This window comes from Malus sylvestris, chromosome 11 (genome assembly GCF_916048215.2).
Source record: "Malus sylvestris chromosome 11, drMalSylv7.2, whole genome shotgun sequence".
NCBI classification, from domain to species: Eukaryota; Viridiplantae; Streptophyta; class Magnoliopsida; order Rosales; family Rosaceae; genus Malus; species Malus sylvestris.
The window spans coordinates 25,215,846-25,222,674 of NC_062270.1; the positions used below are offsets into that span (position 1 = coordinate 25,215,846).

General features: G+C 36.8%; 1 pseudogene; it reads left to right on the forward strand.

The window, feature by feature from the left end:
- Positions 1-414: 414 nt before the first annotated feature.
- Positions 415-6,001, forward strand: LOC126590326 (uncharacterized; annotated as a pseudogene).
- Positions 6,002-6,829: the final 828 nt, after the last annotated feature.

Consider the following 6,829-nt stretch of genomic DNA (forward strand, 5'->3'; position numbering starts at 1 on the left):
AGGGGGTTTTCATGTTCCTTGCAAGCCCAGGAGTCGATTCATATTCTTATTTGGTTGTGAGAGCTTGTAGAACTTGAATTTCCCGAACTTCGGTGAGGGGTGATTTTCCTCCGACGTGATCGCGAAGGTTTTAAGTGGTTTTGAGACCTAAGAAGGTATTATTCTTGCTTTTCTAGCACGGTGGATCGATTTTGGAGTAGTTTTGATGTTAGAACACTTGGGTTTATCGAGTTGTAGGTTTGAACATTCGGTCGAAGGATTTTCCGACCACTTTTCATTGGTTTTAGGTCTCCAAAGTGGTAAGAATGTGTTCTACTCATTGTAAGCTTCATTTTGGTGAAAATTTCATTGAATTTGGTTGAGAAATGGAAGAGATATGAAGCTTTAAAGTTTTTCCAGTTTTTGGCGACACAGATGGCGACGGCGACGGCGACGGAATCCGATGCCTCGCCGGAGAAGAAGGCGAATATTCCGTCAACTTTGATGGAATATTCTAACGGCGTCAGGTATCTTTAACGGCATATACTTTTATTTAACGGAATATTCCCTAACGCTGTTAAGGAATCCGTCAGTGTGCCAGGCATGTGCTTGCACGTGGGACGTCGGAAAAATTTTCTAAAAATATGGGGATGTTCGTGGGGTTGAGTAGATCACGTTGGTATATTCAAACACCCCAATTGAGCAATGTATGAGAAGTTATTACCTAGTTTTGGTTATGTGCTTTAAATAACGTTTATATAGTTGTTTCGCATATAAGTAAGACCTATCCTGAGGACGAGCGCAGTCAAGCTAGGCTCGGGGGTTACGACCTTTCCACATATCAGTGAGTGGGCTTTTGGTTTTCAGTATATACTTATATACTTGGTATTTTTCCCAGAAAATATGTTTAAATGAAATTATATTTTGAAATGCCATGCTTATTGATTTATACTTGGACTATGAAATTGTATGGTATATACATATGTGATTTGACGCGGTGGATAAGTATCAGGTGAGTTGTAGATTGTTATCGTGAATTGATGATCCTGAGAGATGTGTTGAGAGCTCATAAACCTGCACCCCGGTGTTAGTGCTCCCGCCCGTGGTTAGGGCACAGTCCTTCACGTGATGTTCACCTCCTGCACCATACACTCACCTTGGATCCAAGTTAGGTGCATAGTCCTGTCGTACAAACCACTATAGGTGGTTCCGACTTGTAAGTGGCCCGTGATTATTCGCACAGTCTTCACATGATCGTAGCATTAGAGCGTGTTTATTTACACTCAGTCATGTCGTATAGACCACATTAGGTGATTCTGACTTGTGTGTAGGCATACTTGTTGAGCTATAGATTCAGCCGTACATGCCATTTTAGGTGGATCCGGCTGATATGTTATATTTCATGATATTATTTCACCTGAGTTACTTATTTTGTTACTTTGAGATATATGGCATGGTATACTATGATTTTCACTATTTTGAGCATAGTTTTGAGATAGGTCTATATATTATATTTTCTAGGAATTTATACAGGTTTTACGGCGAGAGGTTAGAACTTTTGATAAATGAATTGGTTTTGAAAGATTTGTTTTTGCTCTCTCACACTTTCTGTTTTGCGCCCTTCTAGGTTTTAGGTAGGAGTGCTTGTTGGTGGCTCACGAGGAATTCACGGCAACTCTGACAGATTATCACTAGTGTTGGACCATCTTTGGTACTATATAATTAGTATTCGTCTTACTGAACTGCATTTAGGCTACTTATGCTCTGGTTATGTGTGGTCACACTTATTCTCGTCTTGCACCTTACCTTATCTAGAGCTCTAGTTGGTTTGGTTTTATTTATTTGCATTTCTGTATATCATTATTGCTTCCGCACTGTGCACATGGCGACGTTACCTTCACGTGACGGCCAGCATGCCTCGATTTAGGTCGGGTGTGTCATTTTCCCTTTACAAATTGCAAAAATCAAACCGAACTAAATAACAATTTTGGTTTAACTTATAATTTTAATTAAAACATTACGTGAAAAAAAAAGTTAAAAAAAGGAAACTAAAAAAGAAGAAATGAAAACGAAATAAAGTAAAATAAAAGAGAAAAATGAAAACAAAAGTGAACTTTTTTGAAAGTGGCATGAGAGGATCATTGATACAACCTGCCCTATTGTGATCCGTGACCCTTCTGAAAATAACTTCCTTTTGCTTTCCCCTTCCTTCCAACTTCTAAAACCCAAATCCGAACCATCACACAATCGCAAAAGAAACCAGGATTTGATCAAGCATCACGCTCTCAATCAATCAATCCCCAACCGTCTGATTTGATGACTCCGGCGTTGACATTCGCCGGCGTTGCTGGAAAGCATAGCTCTGGTGCATCCCCATGAGCAGCACGAAGCAAACGGTCAAATTTCGAGGCCAAGGCTTGTGAAGGTGAGGAGGCGCTTTGATCCCTCATTGCATTTCTTCTTAAAATTTTTAAAGCTGTTATAAATTCTTAATTGTACGTTGTGTTCATGAATTTGGTTATTGTTTTTCCAATGTTTGATGCATTTAATTTTGGGAAGTGTTATTGACACTCCACAAAGGTCAACCTTTACTCCTACCTTATAAAAAATGAGAAATTGCACTTATAACGTTTTTTTGGAGTACCAATAACAGCTCCCTCAATTTGTTCATCATTAACTGTTTAATTGGATGGTATGAAATGCTCTACTGCATATACATGCTATTTAGTGATTTTCCTTTTGCTATTGTTCATCACAGGCTGCTGGGAATGAGGCATTTCAGGGTGGAAGACATACTGAAGCTGTTGAGCATTATACTACTGCTTTGTCCTGCAATGTTGAATCACATCTGTTTACAGCTGTTTGTTTCTGCAATTGTGCTGCTGCATACAAAGCATTGGGCCAGATTACTGATGCTATTGCTGATTGCAGTCTACCTATAGCTCTTGATGGAAATTATCTAAAGGTTTGCTCAAAGCTGAAGTTTCCTAACGACCCTTTGATATGGCATTGCTCATGATTTTACTTATTGATTAGTTTTTTCATTGGTAAAAGGAGGGTCTGGTTTTATTTCTGTTTGACTGATATCAGACATACACTTAGTCATTAAGGGGGTGTTTGATTGACCAGACTAGGACTGGATTGTAACTTTTATACGTGGGCTTATTTTAGGCCAACCTAAGCCAAACTAATCCAAGCCAATCCCTACAGTTAGTCCAAGACAAGCCATCCAATGTACCAAACTTTCTGTAAGTGTATTAGCACCTCTAATCAATTTATATTTTCTTAGTGATGCAGCCTTCCACCTATTTTTATGTGTTTGTTCTGTTTTTTCCCGTGGACATGCAGTAAATGGATCCTCATTAATTTTCAGGGAAATCTTATAACATTTCGTTATTTTCTATTTCAATTTGCAATGCAAAAACATCTAAATTTCCAAGAATATCACGTTTTAATTTCAGATTCCTGTATCCTGAATCTCAAATTTGTGGTCAAATTTTGATACAAGAGTTTTAGTTAATCCTTGAGAATTTAAGATATCTATATAGCTCCACTTGAAGATCTTCTTAGGAAAAAAGATTGAAATGAAGAAAATTTTCAATCAGTACGGTTTTGACACCATTTTGGACATCCATTATAGAGTTTAATTTCTAATTAATAAGTTCTCCCATATCTACTGGTCTGTGTAAACATCAATCTCTAAGTGTAGCTTCTCCATTGTTACATCTTTATAGACTTCAGAAATCTGGTGTGCGTTGCTCAGGTTTCCTCTTGTATTGGGTTAGGTTATACTTTAGTTTGAATATCAGTTTCCTATCTCCAATCAACATTGTGTAGATGTATAGAACACACCCTAACCGTGCTTCACAGACAATATTTACCAAATTCAAACTGGATTTGACCACGGAAATGCTCCTCGGTGATTAATTTTTTATAAGGATATACAATAGTTACGGGTGTTTAATATTTGAAGTCTATGGGTTGTTTTTGTTGGGGATGGAAGAAGGTTTACACTAATACAATGGAGTTGTCATTCCTATATATATATAGTTGCTTTTCCGGTGGCAAATTGCATTCTAGAACACTTATTTTCTTTGATTGGGTCCTCTAGTATGTTATGTCGGTGTTCCCATGCAGGCTATTTCTAGACGAGCCACATTATGTGAGATGATCAGAGATTATGGACAAGCTGCTAAGGATCTTCAGAGACTTGTATCTATTCTCACTAAGCAGGTAGAGGAAAAAACCAATCTGTGTGGAACATCTGACAGATCCATTAGCAGCACAAGTGACATGAGACAAGCTCGTCTTCGTCTTTCTGAAATAGAAGAAGACAGAAGGACATCCCCTTGGATATGTACCTTATTCTGTGAGTGTATCTGCCTATATTTGTTTCTGGCATATGGTTGCAAACTGGCCCCTCTTTCGGGCGTTTACATGATCACTGCTAGACTATACAGTAAAATCTTTTGTTGAGGTTGAGTAGTTATACATTCATGTGGGTGCACTGAGTAATTAACTGTAGCTGTTGAAGCTGAGGAAAGAAATTGTTTAAATTATGGGTGCTTCATTGACGTCCATCTTGTTCACATTAGTTAAAGTATTCCTCTGTCGTTTTAATGGCCAAGCATCAAAAACTTCTTCAGAGGGTAGTTTAAGCAATTTTAAAAAATGAAAAGTTAAAAAGCTGGCTTTATGGCGAAGTTCATGGGAAAGCCTATGCCAGAAGCAGGGAGAACACTGTCTAGAGACTTGATCTCGAATTTGTGACTGTCATGAAACGATAGACCGAGATTATCATGCTTAACAGTGAAGCTGCTTTCTGATAATTCCATTAACTAATATAAATAATTAATTATTTACAACAAGCTCTTTGTTAATGCTCCATGCTCTGAATGGTTGGATGTATGAAGAATCCATGCAATCTGAGACATACTTGCATGCTTTTTATGATTCTACCAGAAAGAAATTTGTAGTTTTTAAGGCAGTTTAGTTCGGAGTAAAATTGATTGAAACTTTCACTTTTAAGTTTTTTCGGTTATAATGGTAGGGGAGTCGAACCATCTGTTTCAGCATCAGAAATCAAGAAGGCCTATCGGAAAGCTGACTGAGACATCATCCTGACAAGGTATGTAATATTTTCTGATTTGTTGCTTGCTAACTGCTATTCACCGTTTAACATGTTCTTTTATAGGCTGGTCAGTTGTTTTCAAAGAGCGATAATGGTGATGATGGGTTGGGGAGGCATATGCGGTACTTTCAGACCCTACCAAGGTCTGAACACACCTTGGCAATAGTTCTTTATTTATCTCTCAGATAAACAAGTTTTTTGGCAGCACCTTATCCAAAAAAAAAAAAAAAAAGGATTAGAACTTTTTGTTCTTGTTATCATCTTTCTTAATTGAGTTATCAGAGATTTTTGTCCTCTTAGTCATTGGTATATTATGGTTTTGAAACTCATTTTGCAGCGATCAAGGTATGACACCGAAGAAGAGATGAGGAATGCACAGAAGAAACACGGTGGAAGCAGCACATCTAGAATGCCTGCAGATGTTCAGAGTTTACCCATTTGAAAGAAGTAGCAGAAGTAGACAGTGGAGAGAGGTTTGGAGATCATATGGCAACTCATCTTCTAGAGATATTGATGAAAACATTGCCTGATTCGAACCTTGATTCTTCAGAAGAGGTTTTGAACGGGACGAGGTCAGAAGATGGATGTGTCGAGTTGCTACATCTGTGGCTTCCCTTCAAGGATCAACCGGCGTGTGCAATTGGAATCTACCTCCACACTCATCTTCAGAAATCCCTTTAATTTTACAAACTTGAGAGCATACTGTAACGCTAACGCCTCAACCACAAAAAATGTATATTCTCCAAAATTCCTAGCACCAACAATAATAGGGCAACCAAGCTCATTTTGAATCACAAATCTAGCTGCACCAAAACTTCTAAAAACATACCCATTAAGTATAAGTAGACACTTATTTATATAGTAAATAATAAATTAAATTAAATTAAACAATTGTGGAGGCGCATGCCCTCCTCGCAGCCCATCTTCTGCCTAGCAATTTTTAGAATCATGTTCCAATCTTTTTTTAAAATGATAAAATAGTTATCATCTACTTTAAGTATACCTTAAATCAAATATTAGAGATCAAATGGGGCTTAAATTATGTTATGTATGTTGGAAAATAAAAAGGAAAGTATTTAGGATTTCATTTAATTAGTGATTTTATATAATTTAATTAGTTAGGATTTGATTTAATCAGTGATTTTATATGATTTAATTAGGGTTTTGATATGATTTGGTCTAGGTTTCCTTGTCTGGTAGATAAATGATTGTTTTGATTTATTTCCTAGTATTGCTCCTTTGTAATCTTATAAATACCTCCTTATGGAGAAGAATAAATTATTGAATTAGTATTTGAGAATTGTGTGATTCTAGAGAATAAATCTACCCTAAACCCTTTATTTTCAACTATGTAAGGGGCCGTATATGCATCTAAGCCTAAATTATGTCACTTCCACAAGTTAGAGTTTTATATGATTTCACTGAGTATCAAAGGACTTGATTGGTAGTATCATCTCCAACAATGAGAAGAGATTAAAAAGGGTAATGTGAGGGAGATCAAAATTTTAAATGAAATGATGTGTCACCAATAAGAAATAAGCACGTTAATCAGCGCTTAAGTAATAATCTAATCATCAACCACCACATCATTTGGTTTGCAAATTTAATCTCCCTAATATTATCCGGTTAAAAAATATGCATTTTTGGTCAAACTATTTTGCCTCAATTTTAATTTTGGGCGAAACGATTTTGTTTATGTCAATTTTATCATTGTCTTTA